Source organism: Rattus rattus, chromosome 8 (genome assembly GCF_011064425.1).
Source record: "Rattus rattus isolate New Zealand chromosome 8, Rrattus_CSIRO_v1, whole genome shotgun sequence".
Lineage (NCBI taxonomy): Eukaryota > Metazoa > Chordata > Mammalia > Rodentia > Muridae > Rattus > Rattus rattus.
This window is the reverse complement of record NC_046161.1, coordinates 66,047,098-66,069,150: the sequence shown is the minus strand read 5'-3', so window position 1 is coordinate 66,069,150 and position 22,053 is coordinate 66,047,098. Positions and strand designations below refer to the sequence as shown.

Sequence of the window (22,053 nt, the reverse complement as noted above, 5' to 3'; positions counted from 1 at the left end):
TTTGCTTCCAGGTGACAGAACAGGCTGCGGGGAAGGATGTGGGAAACTGAGATCTGGGGTGGGATGGGACTGCGGAATAGGGAAGGCTTCCTGGAGGAGGAAAGGTTGTAGGGAGCGCTGAGAGAGAGAAGAGGGTGGCTGCGTGTAGGGAGGGGCTGCTGGGGAGGGAGCGGATGGAGCAGGGTTCTAGGGAGCGTCTGGGACTGCCCGCGAGGGGCCGCAGTCCTCGGTCCGCCGGGTCCCGGGTGGCTGGGAGGGTCCGGACGCAGACCCGCCTGCTCCTCCTCCCGGGAGGGCGGGCGGCTTCAGGGCGGGGCGGGGCTGGTGCGGCCTCCTGGCGACGCGGCGTCCGCTGCTCTCCCGCCCGGCTCTGCGGGCTGCTGCGGGAGTGGAACCCCGGAGGCAGAGGCGGTAAGTGAGCTCGGAGCAGGAGCCGGGAGGGTTTGAGCGGGACCCCAGAGCACAAGCGCTGCCCGGGAACTCTTGGGGCTCGAGCTCTTGCAGTTTTGCGCAGTGCTCAGCCTAAGCGTCGGTCGTGGAATCCGGGCACCGCGGCCGCAGTCCCGGGGCTGGAGGTGCGCTCCTGCCTCCTACACTGCGCCCAGTACCGCAGACGCGCAGAACAGTTGGCGGCGAACCTGTACAGGGCTCTAGTGACAGCTGCGGGCGAGCCCCACGGAACACCGCACCCCCGACCCTTCTCTGCAGTTTGATCTTAGCGTGCTCTTTATGACTGTGCCTTAGAACAGGCTGGTGGCCGCTCTGCTGTCCTGCCTGGCCCGGCGCGCCACTGCACTCACTGTCCAGGCAGGTCACCCCGAAAGCCCTTACCCCACGAGAGCACTTTTTTCGCCCTCTGAGGGACTTTTCCAAGTTGCATCACCGTTTGGCTTCAAGGTAGGTGCCTAGCTGTGGTGTTGGACTAACAGAGATTTTTTTTTTAAGTACTTTGTGTATTTACTATGTGAGTGCCCTTTCGCCCCAAGAACCCTTCCAACACTGAGTACCCTGCTCAAAATACTGTGGGAGTTCTTTTAAAGAGGACCTAGCTCGCAAATTGGGCTACACGCCTGGTGAGATTTAAAAACAAAATCAATGAAAAGATTCTCACCTTTTCACGTTCAGTGCCCCCCCCCACACCCCCGATTCCAGGGGTCTTGGGGGAAGTGGGCAGTGGGAACATTTAAAAAGCAGCCGCGGTGGCTCTGGGTGCAGCCAAGTTTGGAAGAGAAGAGCGCTCAGGCTCCTTACCCACCTCTCCACCAGGGGTCCCGGAACGCCGCGTGCGGACCTTAGACCGCAGGTGGTGACATTAAAAAAAAAAGTTCTCTTTGTTCCTAAATCTGTTTACAGTAAATATTTCCCAGGGCACTTTCTATTTAGGAGGTTGGAGTGTGGGCATTAAACTCTGAGGTCCTTGCCAAAGTCAAGGTTATAGCACACGATCGTCCTATCAGGAAAAACCAAGTAATTTGGGAAAGTGTCTCAGATGAAAAGAGAACACTTAGGATTTGGTGAGCTTTTGGAGACCGCTTCCTTGCACACCGGTGTGCGCACACACATAAAAGCACTTCATTTACATAACCGTGGGGATTTTCCCGAGAGTGGAGAAGACCCTGAAGGGTTTGCACCTAGTACTCGCGTCCATGTGTGTGCGTTTGTGAGTTACTTATTTTTGATGTGTGCTCCCGCCCTCAGGAGCAGCCATGTGTTTATTCCTTGATAAAGTAACATCTGAGTTAGGGGATAAGAGTTTCCAGTACAGAGCTCAGCTCAATCACCTGTCAGGTGATCTTAAAAAACAAATAAATAAATAAAGATGGACAATGGGAAGGTTGAGCATATGTTTGAATCCGGTGATTTCTGTCACATATGTTTTATAGGACACTTTGTCACATATGTTTTAGGACAACACGGTTGTCCCTGGGTTAACAGTCATCACTAGGTTAACTGCTCTCCACGTATTCTCACAAGTCCCCTGGTGGTTGCTGCACTGTGGCCACAAATCCATAGGCGATGGCCCTGTGTGTTGTCTTTTTGTAGTATCAGGATGATGTCCCTTTACGGATGCCCTGGGGAGGGTGTTTGTGTTTGCTTCTGACCTCTGACATGAGCCAGAAGAACATTGATTTTTAAAAATAAAAAATGATAAAGTTTCGTCCTGTTGGCCTGCCCCTGCTTCCTTTCTTCCTGTCACTCTCCTTCCCTCTCCTGTCACTTTTCAGCTGCTAGAATGTGACCACTGGGGAGTCACCAACATAGCAGTGGCCTTGCTCAGGAGTGGACTTATATGGAGGGTGTGGTGTTACAGGGTGGTCCCTGACCCCAAGTCTTCACCCTTTGGGGAACAGAACCATATAGAAGGTATTCTCCCATCCCTGCAGAGTGTGTATGTAAATTGTGTATGTATATGTATATATGTATATGTATGTGTATATGTGTATATATGGATATGATGTATGTGCAAATGCATACGAGCATGGTAGGCCATCGCTGGCTGTAAACTTGTGAATCTCTGTCCCGCCTGGGGAACAAGGCCCACCTAAATAAAGATGCTCTGGAAGATGCCTGGGAGATGGGAGTGCAGCCTGGCCCCATCCCTCTCGGAGCTCAGTGTGGGAGAGGCAGATTTATTACCACACTTCCCACCCTGGGATAGCAGTTGTGATGTTCTGACCTGACGAGAAGAAAGGAAGTGAAGGGAAAGGAGTGAGTGGGGTGCACTTCATCCAGGGGAAGGGGTACAGCCTCCAGGAAGGAGAGGCCCGTGGTCTGTGCTGAGGACCGATTGTCTGGTAGAACCATCCACTTAGTATAATGGCTTCTGTGTGTGTGTGTGTGTGTGTGTGTGTGTGTGAGAGAGAGAGAGAGAGAGAGAGAGAGAGAGAGAGAGAGAGAGAGAGAGAGAGAGAGTCTTAAGTTACTTTCTCATGATGATGGAGTGAGGAATGACAGAATTTAAAGTGTTTCATAGTTCTTTCCCTCTGAAACTCATTTATCTAAAAGATGCTGTTAAGTCTTTTAAAAGGCCCAGCTGAGTTCTCCCTCCCTCCTCCCTCCTTCCCTCCTCTCCTTCCGGACCCTTCCTTCTGTCCTTCCTTTGGTCCTAGTGCTAAAGGGCAAAGACATAGACAGAGGCTGGCACCCGAGGAGAAACAAAGCTCACGGGAATTGAAAACTGAGTACCTTCCCTGGGTGACACCCAAGCACACATTGCCTTCTGTCATTTGGCATTGCTGTTATGATGAGACAAGTTAGGGTATGAGACCCTAGAAGGGGGGAGGGATGGAGAGAGGAGGGGAGCCGGTGGGAGTGGCACCAGGGCTGAGTGGCCTTCATGAAGTGGGAAGCTTGCTGGAGTGCTCAGTCAAATGTCTCCACTGGGGCTTGGGAGATGGCTCAGCCGGTAGATGCTTGCTGGTGACCTGAGTTAATCCCTGGAGCCTCCTTGGAGGCTCTGTCCCTGTAAGTTGTCTTCTGACCTCCACATGCTCACCCCACACATTAAAAAAAAAAAAAATTGCAACCTCTCTTACTTTGTTTCTTCATGTGCCTGCCTTCCTCTGTTCCTCAAGCCAGTGCCCACGGCCACTTTTGTGAGAAGTGGGCTGAGAGTGGTAGGAGCTGGGTCTTTCTATTCAGCCCGGGCGCACTGCCAGCTGAGGTCCTCCTGCCTCAGCCTCCCAAGTGTTCTGGGATTTTACCCGGCCACAGGAGGGGTGGTTGTTAATGGTTCTTTGGTTACTCATTGAGCATCTGTTGAAGAAGCTGATTACTGCTGCCAGGGTTCTGTCCCACCTGCCAAGTCCCGGTCAACAGGATACAGTCCTTGCCTGATGGAGCCTGAGTCTGGGCAGCGGGTCTGCAGACTGCGATGTGGTTTGCCATGCACCGTGTCCAGCTGGTAGTTCAGGACACAGGCTAGCCTCACCTGGGTTACTCGCCCTGCACTTTGTAGATAATGGAGGGGCATAAGAAGCACTTTCTGAGAGTAAGCTTATTTCATTGGGACTCTCTCTGCTCCAGACTTGAAATGAGTTTGGAGTGTGAGTGTGTGTGTGTGTGTGTGTGTGTGTGTGTGTGTGTGTGTGTGTGTGTGTGTGTGTGTGTATGTGTGTGTGCTTGTCTTGTGGCGCTTGCTTTGGGTTTTGTTTTTTCCTGACTGGAGGAGGGGGGATGGGCACACACCCCTCAGTAGGAAAGAAAGAGGATGTTGGGCCCAGGGGAATGTGTTTTCCTGGAGGGTCTCCAGGAGGCTGGAAAGCTCGTGTGATGGAGTGGGCCTGCCTGGCATTTGGTGACTGGCAGGGGAAGCATAGTGGCTCTGTATCAGTGACAAGTGTCCGGCAGAGGGCAACGCTCAGATTCTCAGAGTGTGGTCTGACTCTGATCACCACCCTGCCATGGCTGCTCCATAACCCGGGGCTCTGAGCAGACTGCAAAGCCAGGCTTCCCTTACTCCAGGCTTCCAAGTAGTGTTTCACAGGCTGATGGCCTCCCTGTTACCGTGCCGGGCCTGCAGCCATCCCAGCCATTCAGGAGGCTGAGTCAGAGTGTAGGTTCAAGGCCTGCCTCGGCTGAGAGTAAGGCCAGCTTGGGGCAACTGTCTCCAAACTAGAACTGAGAATAACTAGTTTTGTTTGTTTGTTTGTTTGCTTTGTTTTGTTGTCGTTTTGTTTCTTTTCTGACACGGGGCCTCATGCACCCTGAGCATTCACTCACTTGCTAGGTTGCTCTGGTGACCTTGAACTTCCAGTCTGAACGCCCCAGATCCCAAGATTATAGGCAGTCATTATACCCATTTATACAGCAAACCCAGCGCTTCATGTGTGCCAGGCAAGCCCTACCAACTGAACCACATTAACCCGGGGTTAACTGTTTGCTTATTGATTATATCCAAGGGACAGGTTGCACACTCCGCACCTTTTTCCTCTGCTCCAATCCTGACACCACTAGAGACTCCAGGTCCTGGGGCCTCTCCCAGAGCATGCGCTGTGGTCAAGCTGAGGCCTCTCCCAGAGCATGCGCTGTGCTGCTAAGGTTGAAAATGCTACAGAGCTCAGCCCCTTGTATGGGTGCCCCCCCTTCTGCAGAGCTGATTAAGACACCGTGTTTTCAGGGGCCCTCAGTGGTTTTTCCTGTTGGGGGGGGGATTTAGCCAGTGGTGGGCAGTGGTTCGGTCCCCTCAGAACAAAAAAAAAAAAAAAAAAAAAAAAAAAAAAAAAAAAAAAGTACTTCCTGTTGATGAGGAGGAGCTGGGTCAAATTCACAGCACCCACACATCAGCTCACAACTGTCAGTACCTCAGTTCCCGGGCATCTGGCACGGTCTTCTGGCTTGGCACTGCACATATGAAGTGTACATACCTTCATGAAGACAAAATACACATACATATAGAAATTAATGCATCTTTTTAGAACATTCTGGTTTTAGTGCTCCCCAGAAACTCTTCCTTTCACTTACCCCTGCCCAGTGGCACAGTCCCCTTGAGTGTGGATGGATTTATTGTTTTTCCTTCCAAAAGATGTAAACATCTCAAGGACTATTGTGTCCTTCTGGTCCAAGGACTTTTCGCAGGCTCCTCCTCCTTCCTTCTTTTCTTCTTCTTCTTAAGAGGAGAAGGTAGATTTGGCTGTTGGGAAAGGATCAGAATGGGAACCCACTCTGGGTCAGAGAGAGACGCAGTTCCTGCGTTTCTTTAAGCTTTGCAAACCCCTGAGATTTGGAAGTAATTGGTTATTGGGTAAGAGTGGAAAAGAAACCTCAGTGCTGGGCTTTCTGAGGTGCAGCAAAGATCTGCAGTCCAAGTCTTGTTCATGTGCTGCCTGCAACCAACACAGAACTGGCATGCACCATAATTACCGTGAGCCCTTGAATTTGCAGGTAGGCAGGGCTTCGGGCCCAACAGTGCTGTCATTACTGATGAGCCTAGAACAGGTTCCCAAATGAGAGGCTGTCACTATCACGGCCACGCACGCAGGACTCCCACCCAGAAAGACAGGATTCAGGGAGCATTATCAGGGGCTTAGTGGAGAGTCAACAGGGAGTTAAGAGTTCACAATTACAGCACGGGCACATTCCATAAATCTGGAACAGGCCGGATACCTCTTTGTTTATAGGGAGGAGTTTATTCCCTGCTCTACAACCACAGGGAGTTTTGCTCACCTTAGGTAAAGTGTGTGATGGTTCAGAGCTTTTTTGGGTAGATTTTGTATCTGTAAGACCAATATTGTTATTACTATCGAGACAGGCTCTCACGAAGTCCAGGTTACCTTAGAATCACTGTGAAGCAGAGTACGACCTTGAACTTTTCTGATCTCCTGACTCCACATGCCAGGTGCTGGGATTAGGGATGGACAGGCACCACCGTGTCTGGTGCTGGGATTAGGGATGGACAGGCACCACCATGTCTGGTGCTGGGATTAGGGATGGACAGGCACCACCATGTCTGGTGCTGGGATTAGGGATGGACAGGCACCACCGTGTCTGGTGCTGGGATTAGGGATGGACAGGCACCACCATGTCTGGTGCTGGGATTAGGGATGGACAGGCACCACCGTGTCTGGTGCTGGGATTAGGGATGGACAGGCACCACCGTGTCTGGTGCTGGGATTAGGGATGGACAGGCACCACCGTGTCTGGTGCTGGGATTAGGGATGGACAGGCACCACCATGTCTGGTGCTGGGATTAGGGATGGACAGGCACCACCGTGTCTGGTGCTGGGATTAGGGATGGACAGGCACCACCGTGTCTGGTGCTGGGATTAGGGATGGACAGGCACCACCATGCCTGGTTTATACTGTGCTGGAAGACGGAACCCCTGCGTGTTTGGGATGCCTAACCAACTGAGATCAATCCCCAGCCCTATAGGTAGATTTTGGAAGGAGGTGGAGAAACCTTGCTTTAAAGATTTGATTCTCTGATGTGTTTGCTGTGAGGTCTTTATCCACCTTCAGAACCAGCACAGCTGCAGCTGGAAAGTGGAAACCATCTCTCCAGCCAGTCAAGTCTCAGAAGCCTGGAGGAACTGGCTTAGAGCAGCTATTACTGTTGGTGTGTGTGTGTGTGTGTGTGTGTGTGTGTGTGTGTGTGTGTGTGTGTGTGTGTTAGCGGACCCGGGCTGGAGAGATGGCTCAGTGGTTAAGAGCACACACAACCCTTGCAGAAGACCCAAGATCAGTTCCCAGCACCCACATGGTGGCTCACTGCCACCCACAACTGCAGTTCCAGGTGAGCCAGTGCCCTCTTCTAACATCCAAGGGTAACAGGAGCACATGTGGTATACAGACATACACGAGGTAAAGTACTCATACATGTAAAATAAAGGAAATGCATCAGGTGGGGGAAGAGTTTGCTTGGGGACCAGAGGGTACCATTGACCAAACTTAAGAGCTCCCTTGCTTATGAATTTTTTTTTTGGGTTAGGATTTAGGTATTTTTGTCTAAGATGGGTCCAGACCAGGTTACTCCTGAGTGTTCCTGCTCTCCTGGGCCTCTTGTAAGCCTTGGGAGGTGAGGAGGGGAGAGAGAGGTGGGGCTTTTAGTTTATTACCTAGGACTGGCCTTCTCAAGGCATGGATACCTCTCCATGAAGGCCTGCGTCTAGGGGTGTGTGTGTGTGTGTGTGTGTGTGTGTGTGTGTGTGTGTGTGTGCTCGCGCGTGCGCGCCTGCTTGTCAGTATTTGCACTTGTGCAGGCTGGAAGAGAATCTTGGATCCCCTGGACCAAGGGCCACAGTAGGTTGAGAGCCATGTGACATGGATGCTGGGACCCTGGTCCTCTGCCAGAGCAGCAAGCACTCTTAACCACGGAGCCATCCTCTCCACAGCCCTATATACCTTTACCTTAGCAGTTAGAATTCTGCTCAGGTCCTTTGCGCACCTGTCTGAACTCTCACAATCCTGTGAATGAGTGTATGGAGGGGGGAGCGGGGCCGTGGGCAGGGGTGTAGCTTGGTAGTGTTAGCCCTGCTCAGCATGTGAAGCCCTGGGTTCCACGCCCGGCACTGTATAAACCTGGTGGGGTTGTTGTAGTTACACGTAAGCCTAGCCCTGGAGAGGTAGAGGCAGAGGGATCAGAAACTGAAGGTCATCTTCAGCATGTAATGGGCCCAAGGCCAGCCTGTCTTTAAAAAGAAGAAAATCTGTGCAGACTTTTTTTTTTTTTTTTTTTTTTAAGTACTCTTAAAGGAGATTCTTAAATCTTAGGCTGTGGGCCCCCATTTTGCTATGGGATGAGAGCTTGCTGTTTCCCAGGACTATTAAAAAAAGTCCTCTTTATCAGACACCAGGAGTGTGGTTCAAGCAGATTCCTCTTCATCTGGACTTTGTCTCCTCACCTATGGTGTGGGGGCTCGGAGCCCATTTCTCACTGCTAAGTTGAAGTCGCCGTGGGTGGTGCGGAGTTATTGATTCCCACCTGGTAGAGGTCAGGAGGCTGCCACGCATCCTCCAGTCCTGAGGACAATCGGGGGCTGCAGTCAAAGGGGGATTCTAGCAGAGATAAAGACCCCTGCTTTCTAGAGCGCCGCACAAAGAGTAGAATTTCACTTTTTATCAGTGCTTTTGGTTGGCCTGCATGTGGCCCAGAGTGGGAATAGCCACTTTTCTCTCCGCTAAGCCCTCGGTAACTTCATTTGCAATTACTCACACTATTAACATATAAATCACCATGCTTCCCGCAGTGAAACCCCTTAACCTGTGGTAGTTAACCTCAGCCCCGGGAGGAATCACCAGGTGGAGTGGCCTGCGGCTGGCTACAGACCTTAAAAGCCTTTTTACTTGTTTGTTCAGGGGTAGGGTTGAAGCTCCACCTGCCTCATATTCCTGGTTAGTTTGAGCCCTCAACTTGACACGGCAAGGAATCATCTGAGAAGTGAGCCTTAATGAGGAATTATCTAGATCCAACTTGCCCGTTGGGGATTGTTTGCACTACTCATTAACGCAGAAGGACCAGCCCATTGTGGGCCACACCATTCTCTAGGCAGGGGGTCCTGAACTGTTAGGGGGAAGCTGGTGGGAAGTGAGGGAGGGGGCCACACGTCTGCTCTCTCTCCGTTCCTCATGGTGGATATGATGTAAGTTCCTGCCTCGACTTCCCCACAATGATGGACGATATATAACCCGGCACTGAGAGCTGAATAGACCTCATCGGCTCCTGAATTGTTCTTTGTCAGGGCATTTTCATCACAGCGACAGACGGAAAGGACACTGCTCATGTTGCTTTCAACCTTCCTAAATGTTGTGGTGACACCCGCCCCCCCCTCCCGCCCCAACCATAAACTTATTTTATTGCTACTTCATAACTGTAATTTTGCTACTGTTATGAATCATAATGTAAATATATGCTATTCAGGATATCAGATATGCAGTTCCTGTGAAAAGGACCATTCCACCCTCAAAGGGACAGAGACCCACAGGTTGAGAAGCACCGCTCCAAGGAGTAAATCAAGTAACTCTCTCAGTATGAAGGTGATATCCCAGAATATGCTTTTATGACCGTCGTGGTGCGTGAGCTCAAACCCGGAGCCTTGTGCATGCTATACAAACACTCTCCTAAGAGCTGGAGACCCAGCTAACAGACACCCCCTTCTGCCGGTGTTTTCGGAAGTTGAACTTCAAGCGTGAGCACATTCGAGGGCAATGCAGGCAATAAGCAACAGTTAAAGAGCTTCTGGGTCTCACACTGGGTGGTAAATCTGTCCTGCGAACACTGCTTGGGTTGACATGCGCAGACTGTTGATCTCGAGGCCACACAGTACGGGGATGGATGTGTGGAGAGGGGTTAAGTGGCTTGGCCACTGTATCAGCTTCAGAGGTGGCTGACTGTCCCCATGTCTGTTGTGTGACCTCTTGTGCCTCAGCTTGTGAAAATGATAACGTCTTCCTGAGGATTGGAGGGAGGGTTGAATCACTGTGGGACGTGGGACATAGAGTGAAGTTGGAAGCTTGGCTCGGTGTCTTAGTTGTTAGTAGCGTGATCGCCATCTTGTTTTAGTCCGTGGCATGTACGTCGGTACTCAGCTAAGGGGGATTGCTTCTGGTTTTGAAGCCTCTCATCATATTTTTTTTAAATTATTTTATATGTATGAGTGTCTGTCAGGATGTGTGCATGTGTACACATGTGTGCAGTAACTGAAGTGGCCAGGAGGAGGAGTCTGGTTTCCTGGAACTGGAGTTACAGATAATTGTGACAGGCCCTGTGGGTTCTGGGAACTGACCCTGGGTACTGTCTGAGAGCAGCCACTGAGTCCTCTCTCCTGTCCATGGGAGATGTTTTATTATTTGTATTTTTGTTTGTTTGAAATTACACTTCAGTAGGAGGGAGCACATTTATTGTGTTGGGCAACCTCTTTACCGTTTGAATCGAAAACTTTCCATGGCCCCAAACAGTGACCCTCTACGGGATCACTTCCCTGCCACAGGGCCCCAGCAGCAAAGGGCCTTCTTTCTGCCTCCATAGAGATGCTCATTCTGGAGATTTTGCAAACACCTTTCCTGCCGCCGAGTGTGGCTTTCCGCATCTGGAGCTGCAAAGCCCTTTCTACCTGAGCACCATTCACCAGCTTTCGAAGGCTTCTCAGCAATATCTTTTGGGGGCAGGGTGGGCGTTGGGGGTGGACAGTGTCTCGCTGTGCAGCCCTGGCTGGCTCAGTATGTAGATGAAGCCTGCCTTTGCATCCCAAGTGCTGGGATTAAAGTGTCTTTTTTTCTTTTTTTTTTGTAGAGTCCTTAGCTGTCTCAGGCTTATTGCCACTTGGAGTCTTGTCCGGTTTCAATTTTAAAATGATCTTTCACCGTCCATCTGGATCCTTTTCAGTTTTCAGCCTTAAGTTTCCCACTTTTTCCATATCTTGCCTCCAATGACCCCTGTCAAGCTCTCTGGAATGAAGCACTCTTGCTAGGCTCCCTGCGAGCTCAGGAAGAGATTTTCTTGGGTGTTTTATTTCTGCTGGAGCTCACACTGCAGGAACACACATGGGGACCCCACCCCCCGTTGTGCTTAATTTCCCGTGACAGCATGGCAGGTTTTCAAAACAAGTGTCTGGAAGACACCCGCCAGGCCCCCTTTATTCCTCGCTTTAAAAGCTTTCGGCCAGGAGAAGTGGCCCTCAATTAAGTCATTTAATAAAATCCTCCCTTCATTTTAAAGCATTCTTGGGACGTGTTTACATTGCACGCCACCAAGGGCTTCTAAATGAGGAGCTTTGGAGTGAAGGATCCTTAACCTGTGGCTTTAATAATATCCTTTGCTTTAGACTTCAGGCTGAGGCTCTGCCAGATTTGTAGTTTCGTCATTGACCCAGACCTGAGGGTGGGAGGTAGGGAACTGGGGAGGTGTGTGTGTGTGTGTGTGTGTGTGTGTGTGTGTGTGTGTGTGTCTGTCTGTCTGTCTGCCTGTCTGCCTGTCTGTCTGTCCTGAGAGGGGATAGAAGCATTCTTAGCTCTACATTCTCCCTCTGACCCTCCAGGGTCCTCTGGTAGGAGAGTCTATGTCAGAGAAGCCTGAAGTTGCACAGAGATGTAAAGCTAGCTCTCTGGAGAGACTGTATGGAGACAGAAGCTCCCACCCAGGAAGGGTAGCTGTCCCTTTTCTCTCAGCCACTCCCTCGTGTGTTCCCAGGGTGAGGACTTCTTGGGGCCTGCCTGGCTGGAGGTTGCCTGGGGCTGTGAGAGCTAGGGAGTCTCTGGTTTTTGCTTTGGCTCTGGAGAGGTGAGCAAAATGCAGACCACTGACTGCTTGGCTTTTAGCAAACACTTGAGGATTTACTATGGAGGAAGTGAGGTCCTCAGATAGAATGTTTTGGCTAATGTTCTGGAAACCCTTTCTGTACTGGACCAGAACAGAGGGGTGGAGGGCAGAGAACCCCAGTGAGTCACTGGTTCAGGCTGGGGCTGACGGCTGTGGGGTCCAGTCAGTAAAGGCTGGCCCTGCATACTCTGAGCTATGTGCGCAAGTTGCTTACAGACATTCAGAGAGGGACGCTTCCTGCTTCCAGAGCTCATCTGGTTTCCGATCTGGTGGGCTTATGGGACATGGTGTTGTGTCTAACTTCTTGAAGCAAATGACTCAAAGATGGGGAAGGCACACTTGATCCTGAGGCGGACACAATGAGGACTGTGAACTTTTCCCAGGGCCTTGTTGAAAAGGTTTCATGGCCCAGGATGTTCATTCAGTGTGTGGTTCTCCCAGTTTTCTGAGTAGAGATGGACACTGAGAAGGAATGAGAGGGAATAGGCCTGTTTTGTCTGTCAGGGAGAACATGTCTTATTTACTGATGAAACACAGTACACAGACAATGGAGTTAGACTATAGGAATTTTTTTTTAAAAAATGCTTTTTTAAATTTAACACTTGAGCATTATTTGGGGAATTCAGCTATAGTTTTAAGTAATTCCATGGCATTTATCTGCTGTCCCTGGGCCACCAGGTTTGGGATTAGTGGAGTGGAGGAGGGGAGCTTAAGGAGAGGCAGCAAAAGCCCTGGCAAGGACAGTCTGAAACTTAGCTACTGGACAGGAGTCCCATTTAACTGTGTCAGATTGATGTAAAAGGGAGGTGAAATAAAGTCTTTCTTTTCTTCCTTCCTTTCTTCCTTCCTTCCTTCCTTTAAAAAAAAAAACAAAAAAACAACCCTCCCTAGTACCTGGCACAGAGAGACACATTTGAAGAATGAATGAATGCTTAGGTCAAGACCCAAAGCAAAATTTATAAAGTGCACTTCCCAGCCTTCCAGCTCAGCTCAGCAAGGAAGTACGGCCTGCTGACAATTTATCTTGCACATAAAACTCAGCTGTCATTTCTGCATTTGCTGTGAGCTCTCAGACCCAGTTCATTTCTGGGAATCAGTCTGAGTGTGGAACTCTGTTCATCTGTCACAAGCTGACCCCTGGGATGCCAAGGCGTGCAGAGTAAAGCTGGAGAGGGGTCTTACAGAAAAGGGTCTAATACAATCTCCTTGGAGGTGGTTTCCAGTGTGGTGGTTATATAGTGTGTGGCTTCTAGGAGTCTGTGTGTCCTTTTCTCTTTTAAGATGTGGTCTCATTTATGTAGCCGTAGCCGGTCTTGAACTCACTCCATCAGGCTGTCCTCGAATTCACAGAGATCTGCCTGCCTCTGCCCTCTTAGGTACCCTGGACAGTATAGCAGAGAATGCTATTCTGATTGTATTACTTTGAACCTAAGAGCAGAACCACTGGTAGCAGTTGTTGAGATAGGAGCTGTCAGTGTCCTTGGTCAGTGTCCTTGGTCAGTGTCTGTAGAAAGTGTGAATGTGTCTGTTGGTGTGAAGAAAGTTACACAGCAGCCTTCCAAGTGTGAGTACCTCCCACATGGGAATGCCAAGGTGTGAGAGCATTGGAAGGCTTTTTCTGGGAGGGTGGGTTACGGGGTAGCAGACCATTGAGCGTGCTGCAACTGCAAACCACTCCTTTGCTCTAGAGCTGGCTGGCTGACTTGGAGCTGGTAAATCAGACGGGATAATGTTGTAAGGGAAGTTCCATGAAGTTGCCTTTAGCGTCTGTGAACTCTGGGTTTTAGCATTAAGCCCTTCTGCAAGGGCCACCGGATACTCATACTGCCCAGACAATGATGGTGTCTGATCTCATTCAACTTTGCTACAGCCATTTCCTTTGGAACAAAATGAAAAGCTTTCAACATTTACAAAGGAAGGAAAATGAATAATCTTAGTGAACCTTCTCTGCTGCAGGTTGAAAGGAACCCACAGTCAAAACTCAGTTACTTAGCGCTCTCTCTCTCTCTCTCTCTCTCTCTCTCTCTCTCTCTCTCTCAAATCCTTAGAAATATTTGGAGTTAAAGTATTGTTTTCCATCTTTTGGGGACATTAAGTTGAGATGCAGAGATGACCTGAGCTCATCAGCATGTTACGTTCTAAAGTTGACCTAATTTAAATTTAAATTTTGTGTATGTGTGTGTGTGTGTGTGTGTGTGTGTGTGTGAGCGCGTGAGCACGCATGCATGTGTGTGCCCAAGGGTGCATGTGCATACACATATAACATGATACTTATGTTCCTTTGACTTAATTTTAGTAAACGCCTCCTGGCTTTCAGACATTCTATACTATATCTGCAAAGCCTGTGACTGGATTATATAATTTTAAATGAGTCCTGCTCTATCATCAGAAACTACCAAAAGATTGAAACAAGCTAATACCTCTAAATGACCCAACAGGGTCATTCCTCCAAGTGCTTGACAGGTACTAATTTATCTTCTTCCTGTACTGACCTCATTGTTAGACCATCTTGCTAAGAAAACTGAGGCACAGAGAGATAAAGGGCTTTGTGAAAGTGATACAATTGGTAGGTGGTGGGGCTGGATTTGAACCAGAGCACACGTGCCTGGTTTAAAGCAAAGGCTGGTCACTGGGTTAAAGCAAAGGCTGGTCAGAGTGAGTCACGATCTTGGTGCAAGGTCAGGCTGACCTCACAAAGTGGAGGACATGTTTATGTGCTTCAAGTGTCTGAGCTAATCCGAATCTTTACCGCATGACCAGTGTCTACAGTTATTTCACCCACAGGCAGAGGCTTCAAAAATTGAGTGTAAATCCTGGATTCATGAAGGGACAGTAAATTTGGCCGGTCAACATGGAACGCTTCTGACAGAGGGCTGGCTGTCTCTTCTTCCTTGGGGAAGAAAGATGAACCGGTTCAGTTCTCGAGCAGCTCCTCCATTCCAAATGAATTATTATACCAGAATGAAATATTCTTTTTCCCGCAAAAATCAGCTACTGCTTTTAGAGCCACCAGTCATTTTTTTTTTCTCTTCCGTGGGTGATTAATCGTGATGGGGTGACGTTAGCCAGTTTCCTTTTGCTGTAACCTCAGGGGCAGCGTCCACAGTGTGACCAGTTCTCTTTGAGATGAAGTTGGGGCCATATGCTTCTGAGTTCCCTGGGCCACCCACTTGGCCTGGTGACAGATAAGAACAGGAGCTAGAAGGATGAGGTTGCAACAAAATTAGGGGTTCAAAGCTTAGACCCTGACACCAGCTAAGACATCAGCGTTTGCTGCAGCTGCCCAGTTAAGTACTGAGCTCTGCCCCGTACAGGACACTTCGTCAAGTCCTATGATGGCGGCACCAAAGAACTCAATTCTCTCCTTGTTTCCATGAAGCTGGTGATGTGTTTATCCTCACTTCAAGTTAGAGACGCTAAAGAGGTTGATTCAAGACCATGGATACAGCTCTTAAGCAGGGACAGTTACAGCTCAAACCCAGATTTTACTTTTTAAGGTGACACGTACAAGTTGTAAATGTTTTCTCACACTGTGTCCTAGTTATCATTCTTCAACAATAGCCACTGTTTCTTATCATTTGTGAGCTTTCACTACTCGAACTTCATGAAAAATGGAATGACTCACAGAGCGTGTACCATCTTGTGTCTGACTTTATGTAGAAGACTTTGATATCTATTTATTTTATGTACATGGGGTAGCTAGCATGGGTGGAGGGGTCAGAGGACCACTTGCAAGAGTTGGGTCTCCTTCAGTCACGTGGGTCCTGGGTGTTGAGCTCAGGTTATCAGGCTTGGTGGCAAGCACCTTACCCACTGAGCCATCTTGTCAATATTATGTCTGTGAAATTAGTCCATGGAGATTGAATCCAGGCAAACACTTGAACAACTGACTTACATTTTTATCCCAGCAAGAAACAATGGATGCACCCAGGCATGGTGGTGTACGCCTTTATCCCAGCTCCCAGGGAGGCAGAGGCAGTTGGATCTCTGAACTCAAGGACAGCCTGGTTTACACAGGACAACCAAGGCTACACAGAGAAACCCTGTCTCAAGGACAGAGCGGGGGTTGGGGGGGGGGGTGGAGGAGGAGAGGAAGAGGAGGAGGAGGAGGAGGTTAATTGCACAGAAATATTTTGAAAGTATAAAAAAAATAGGATGAAAGTTTAAAAACTGGCTTCAGTTTTTATCATTGGGATAAACAGTTGTTAATCTACGGAAATACTCCCCAGCATTTATTCATGTGTATGTGTGGCTTTCCCTTTGGTTTTTGTTTTTTCCTCAATTCTAGGTTAGTGTTCGTTTGTTCAGGAAAAAAGGAGTACTTTCAATCCACATATAATTAAATTGGAAAGCAGTGAATGGAAATTTCAGGAATAAAGACCCGGTGATGCCAGGGATTTTCCTTCTAGCATTTTCTGAGTCTCTTTGAAGAGGGAGAAGAGGCAGGAGGTCTGACTGTGTGCCCACAGCCCAGTGTGAGAGCTGGGTGCTCACACGCCCAGAGTAGACCAGACAGAGCTGTCAGGATGATCAGTTTAGCAGCCACTAAGCAGACAGTGTGTTTGAAAACCAGTCTTGTTTGAGGCCTAATAACCCAGGTGTTGGGAAACAGTCCCTTGATGGGCTGTGAATTGTTTGCTCAGACTGGACCTGCAGGTTGCTTGACCAGTTACAGCCCCTTTACCCCTCCCCTTTCCCCCTCGTCCCCAGCACCTGGAACGGAGAACCAGAGAACTATCCTCCTGCTTCTGACAGTTGCCTCTGCTCCCTCAGATGTGTTAAATCCAAGCTTTTGTTGTTCCACATTAAATATGACCCTAAGAACCGGCAGGTAAGGGTATTTGCTACTAAGTCTGGTGACCACAGTCAGAGTACTGGGACCCACATGGTAGAAAGAGAGAACTGACTCTTGCAAGTTGTCCACTGATATCTACACATGGGCCATGGTACTCCTGAGTGTGCGTACACACACACACACACACACACACACACACACACACACACACACACACATCTACAAGTAAATAAATATGTAATAAAAACAAAGAATTTAAAATTCCAGTCATAGTTGAAAACGGGTGGTATTATGGTATTATTGACTGAAATCTAAGTCACCTGTGTTTTGAAAAGTCAAACTTTTCCCCCATTTAAAAATCATGCTTTGCTCCCCCCACCCCCACCCTACTTATTTTGACTGCCAGTAAAAAGCTTGTGGATGAGAAAACAAAAAGAAATCATACCACACCTTTACTTTACTCCCAGGGGAGGCAGAGGCAGGCGAATCTGAATTCCAGGCCAGCTTGGTCTACAGAGCATTCCTACCCTGCTTTCTAAAGAAACAAAGGGCTACAATGTTGGCTTTACTCTGTGTGTCTTGTGGCCAGTAGTCTCTTGGATTTTGTCTTAAGAGCAGAGAGGAGAGTTCTCTGTTTAGAAAAAGTCACTGCCTCTCCCCACTTGTTGATTTCCCAGTATTCTCTATTCTCTCCCAGGGGTTCTCTGGGAAGTGCTGGCAAGCATTTGAAGCATTTGAGGGGTTAAGTTAACCCAATGGTGCTGGTGGAGTTTAAAGACTTCAGCGGCCTGATCTCTGCCCTTCAGGTGGAGTAAGTTGCTGCTGAGGAGGAGGGTGACTTATTTTCTTGCCCACGGGAACATATTTCCTCCACCTCTGAACAGGACTTTAAGATACAGATTCAAATGTGAGAAAGTAGTGAGAGTTACAGGCACTCAGGTGTCTGGCTGCAGGCGTGGACATATGCATCCATACACACATGCATCCGTGCATCCTTTATGTCAAAGGAAAACTGAGAGGTGGGTACTATTCCAGCTTTCCTGGAGAGGGAAGGAGGTGTTTCCAATGATGTCAGCCTGAAGCCTCGATCACAGAGCTGTACTTTCCACAGTGTCTTCCAGGGACAGGATGTCAGGGGAGTGTTTAGAAAGTGACCGTTAAGGAGCTTTGATTGCTAGCTGTGGACGAAGGGGGTCTGTCTCCCAGGGGCAACCAGCATGGTGGTCTTGGCTGGACCAGTCTGTGCCTGACTCATGCTGTGCTTTCTCAGTGGGCTGGACCTCCCGTCCACAGAGCTGGTTTCCTGAAGACATTTAGGCCAAGACTCTGGTGCTAAGAAAATGATACTGTTTTTGCAAGCATCACAGTATGTTTAAAGCACTTTCTCTCAACCGTGTAAAGCTTCTTTTGATCAAATAGACTTTTTTTTTTTTTTTTTAAATTCCCAAATCTACAATCAAAACCTGGGGTGGGGAGAGTTGGGGGCGGGGGAAGAACTCTTTAAGGATGCTAGGGTGTTTATTCCAAAACAGGTCTCATTGACTTTGAAGATCAGAAAGGCCTGCTCCATTGTGCGCAGCCCTGAGAGTCCTGGCAGAGGCTGAGCCTTGGTGCTTTCATGGTGAATTCCATGTCCAAACCTCAGTGGCCGGAGCATTTGCTTCTGGAAACCATTACGGAAATACACAACCCTGGAAAGGCAACATCTGGCTGCTAGAGGCAAGCCGGCAAATACTCAGTTTAAATAGACAGAGGCGATGCTGTGGGGGGCAAAAACATCCTCAGATGAGAGAATGGCCGGGGTACCATTCTCCAAGTCTAGAGGGGCAGCTCCTCCCTGGCCGGGGTTGGCTCCCCGGAAGTGAGGGGGCGTCTCTTCAGAAGACACGTGTACTGCCAGGGAAACCAGGGACCTCCCCTTGGCCCATCCAGGAAGAGACCTCCCACACTCCTTGCTCCCAGAGACACCTCAGTGTGATTGCTGTCCAGGGAGTGCCCTGGGCCAGTGTTCTGTGGGCAGCTGTGGCTTCCCCTGTAATTTGAGGTGTTGATTTAGTCTGTTAGAAACGCCTCTGCCCCGTGGCCCTTTCTCAAGACCGCCCGGGCTCTTGTTCTCATTAACTGGGCTCAGAAGTCCAGGGACCTGGAAGCCCCGTGGTATTTCCAGGAAAATGGCTTAGCTTTCGCTCTGTTTTCCCTGCTAACTGGAAAAGCCCAGCCTTGTGTCTTCGGAAACACTGGAGCTAAGCAAATTTTCCTTTCTGCCCTCTGGTACACGACTGTGGCGTGGCATCTTCATGGATTTATGCATGGCAAGTCTGTGTCTGTCTGTTTGTATGTCTGTCTGTCTGTCTCTCAGCATGTAAGACATTTTCCCAGCAGAATGCAGTTCTAATCAATCTGTGAGCCTGTCATGGATTTTCTGAAGCCACATTTCTATGCAGCTGGGGGGATGGCACCCTGAATGAACTTACTGATTCATATATGTGCCCTTATACCAAATGTCTTTTTGCAAAGGGGTGCATTTTTATACAAATGCTTTCTGTAGCAGTTTTGTTCAGTGTTTTGAAGCCCTTGACTGTGGTTTCTCAGAGCCTTAGGCCATTGGCCCGAAAGGCTGAGACTGAGCCTTCTCTCTGGTCTCTTCAGCTTTCAAGAACACCAGGAAGGCAAAGACAGAACACATCACCTTTTCTCCCAATGAGGAGGTCACAGAGTGACTCCCTCAGGCCCCAGAGGGAGGGGCCTGATTTTGAGTAGACGTTAGCCCAACATGAGTGAAGTCCTTCTCTTTCTACTTAGACCTCAGCAATCAGCTCCGTTTGGAGTAGGGGAGTGGGAAGGAAGGACTGGGGCACACTGCATCCATGGTCCTGCAGCGCACAGTGGGTTCTTTGTGAGGATTAATGGAATTAAGTTATTGTGAATATTCATGATGATGTTGGCATAGTCATGGGCTGGGTGGCATTTCATAGAGGTTAGGCAATACTTTTCCTCCTCCCAAACATGGTAGACTGGCTCTCCCTTTTATGGCATCTCTTCCCATGATCCCTATGGAAAGCCTACAGTGGGATCAAAACCACAATGCAGATGATGTTATAATAAGGACATGTTTTTGTTTTTTGTTTTGTTTTTTTGAGATAGGGTCTTATTTTGTATACCAGAACAACTTTGAACGTGCCTTTTAAAAATAATTATCTTTTTTCTTTTAAAGAATGTGTGTGGTATATATGTGTGTATGTGTGTGTATGTGTGTATGTGTATATATGTATGTATGTATGTATGTATGTATGTATGTATGTATGCACACATGAGTGTGGGTGCCCACAAGAGGCCAGAAGATATCAGAGGCCCTGGATTTGGAGTTAGAGGAGGTTGTAAGCTGCCTGACTCAGTGAGTTGTGGGTACTGGGAACCAAACACATCCGCCATGAGAACAGCAAGCCCTCTAGACCCTGGAGCAATCCCTCTAATCTCTCAAAGCAAAGCAAAACCCCCAAGGGCTGGAGAGAAGGCTCAGTGGGGAGGAGCAGTGGTTGTTCTTCCTGAGGGCCCATTTCCATTCCCAGACTCCACATGGCAGCTCACAACCATCTGTATCTCTAGTTCCAGGGAATTCAATACTCTTGACTGCCGTGATAGACAGACAAGCAGGCAAAAACACCCTACTCATAAAATAAATAGATCTTTAAAACGCTTTTTGTTCTTTGACACTTTCATGCAGTACATTTATGTAGAAGTACATTCCGCTACCTCACTCCCCACCCTCTCTTACCTCCCCATTCCCCACACACACACACACACACACACACACACACACACACACACACACACACACACACACACACACACACACATGCACACACACACACACACACACACACACATGCACACACACACACACACATACATGTACATACACACTCACACACATATATATACACACACACTCACACACATACACATACATACACACATACACACATATACATACATACACACACACACACACACACACACACACACACACACACACACACACACACACACACTCACACAGAGTGTGTAATGGAGCTGGACACCTCCCCATCCCCTCATCCCCGTCCCTCCCCACAGTGTGTAATGGAGTTGGGAATGGCACAGGGCTCATGTACGTACGCTAAGCAAGCGCCCTACTCACTCAGCAGATGTTCTCACTGCCACATTTTTTATTGGATTTTTTTATTTACATTTCAAATGTTATTCCCTTTCCCAGTTTCCTGTCCATAAGCCCCCTTTCCCACCCCCCTCACCTTCTTCTATGAGGGTGTTCCCCCACCCATCCACCTACCCCTTCCCGCCTCCCTGACATTACCCTTGGTGCCCAACAAGGCCATCCTCTGCTACATTTGCAGCTGGAGCCATGGGTCTGTCCATGTGCACTTTGGATGGTGCTTTAGTCCCTGGGAGCTCTGGTTGGTTGGTATTGTTGTTCTTATGGGGTTGCAAACCCCTCAGCTCCTTCAATCCTTTCTGTAACTCCTCCAGTGGGGACCCCGTTCTCAGCTTAATGGTTGGCTGCGAGCATTCGCCTGTATATTTGTCGTGCTCTGTCAGCTGTTCAGAGCTGTTGTATGTTTTCTGGTATCAACATCATGGACTTGTTCCATTTCACCTGCCCTACTGTAAATCAGGACGCCATACTCCAGTTCTTCTCTCAGGGGGGTTTTTCCCTTTCTTCTCTGGCTGGCGTATCTGATGTCTCGTGCTGTGGGTCACTGTGAGCGGTGGCCTTATCTGTACCACCCTCAGGTAAGAGCTTCCTGCTCTGACCAGCCTGTCCCTGTGATTTCCTTACTTTTGTCCCGTGGGATCTGCAACTCTTCCTACAATGAGCTCCAGGGGTGGGAACATGGCTAAGCTGGACCTTTCGAAGAGCTCTTTGGAGATACATTTTCTTCTGTTTTGTTTTTTGTTTTGTTTTACTTTTTTTTTTTTTTGAGACAGGGTTTCTTCAGCCCTTGCTGTTCTGGAACTCGATTTGTAGACCAGGCTAGCCTCCTCTCTGGTCCAACTCAAGAGATTTTCCTGATTGTCCTTCCTGGTTGCTGGGATTAAAGGCATACACCACCACTGCTGGGCAGGATACAACTTTTAATACAAATGCTGTTTATTGATTGGTTGATCCATTTATTCATGTACGCCTGCATGCTGGGCACTTCCCCACGGCCTGCTGCTGTGTGTCAGATCCTAAAGATCTGGCTAATCAAAGGCCCCATCAAGACGGCTTGAAGGGTAGTGGTGGAGACATAATAAACATACCAGCAGATAAAGGCTTATCGGTGGGTGATAAAAGCCAAAAAGAACAATGTGGTCAGATAAGGTGGTCCGGAGGCTTGGGGCCTCCCTTATCGGAAAGGCCCTTCCTACGAGCTGTTGGGAGAGTTTCTCTGAAACAAGAAGCTGAGTTGCAGCTGGCCTGCCTGCTTGGCTGTTAGGAGGAAGGGCCTAGAACAGGAGGACAGGA

General features: G+C 48.8%; 1 protein-coding gene across 1 annotated transcript in view; it reads left to right on the top strand.

The window, feature by feature from the left end:
* The first annotated feature begins 336 nt into the window (after positions 1 to 336).
* Positions 337 to 22,053, top strand: part of Cgnl1 (cingulin like 1) — a 150,417-nt gene continuing 128,700 nt past the window's right edge. Inside the window, exon 1 of the mRNA XM_032910331.1 lies at positions 337 to 411. The gene's annotated coding sequence lies outside the window, so the exon portion shown is untranslated. The remainder of the gene's footprint in view (positions 412 to 22,053) is intronic.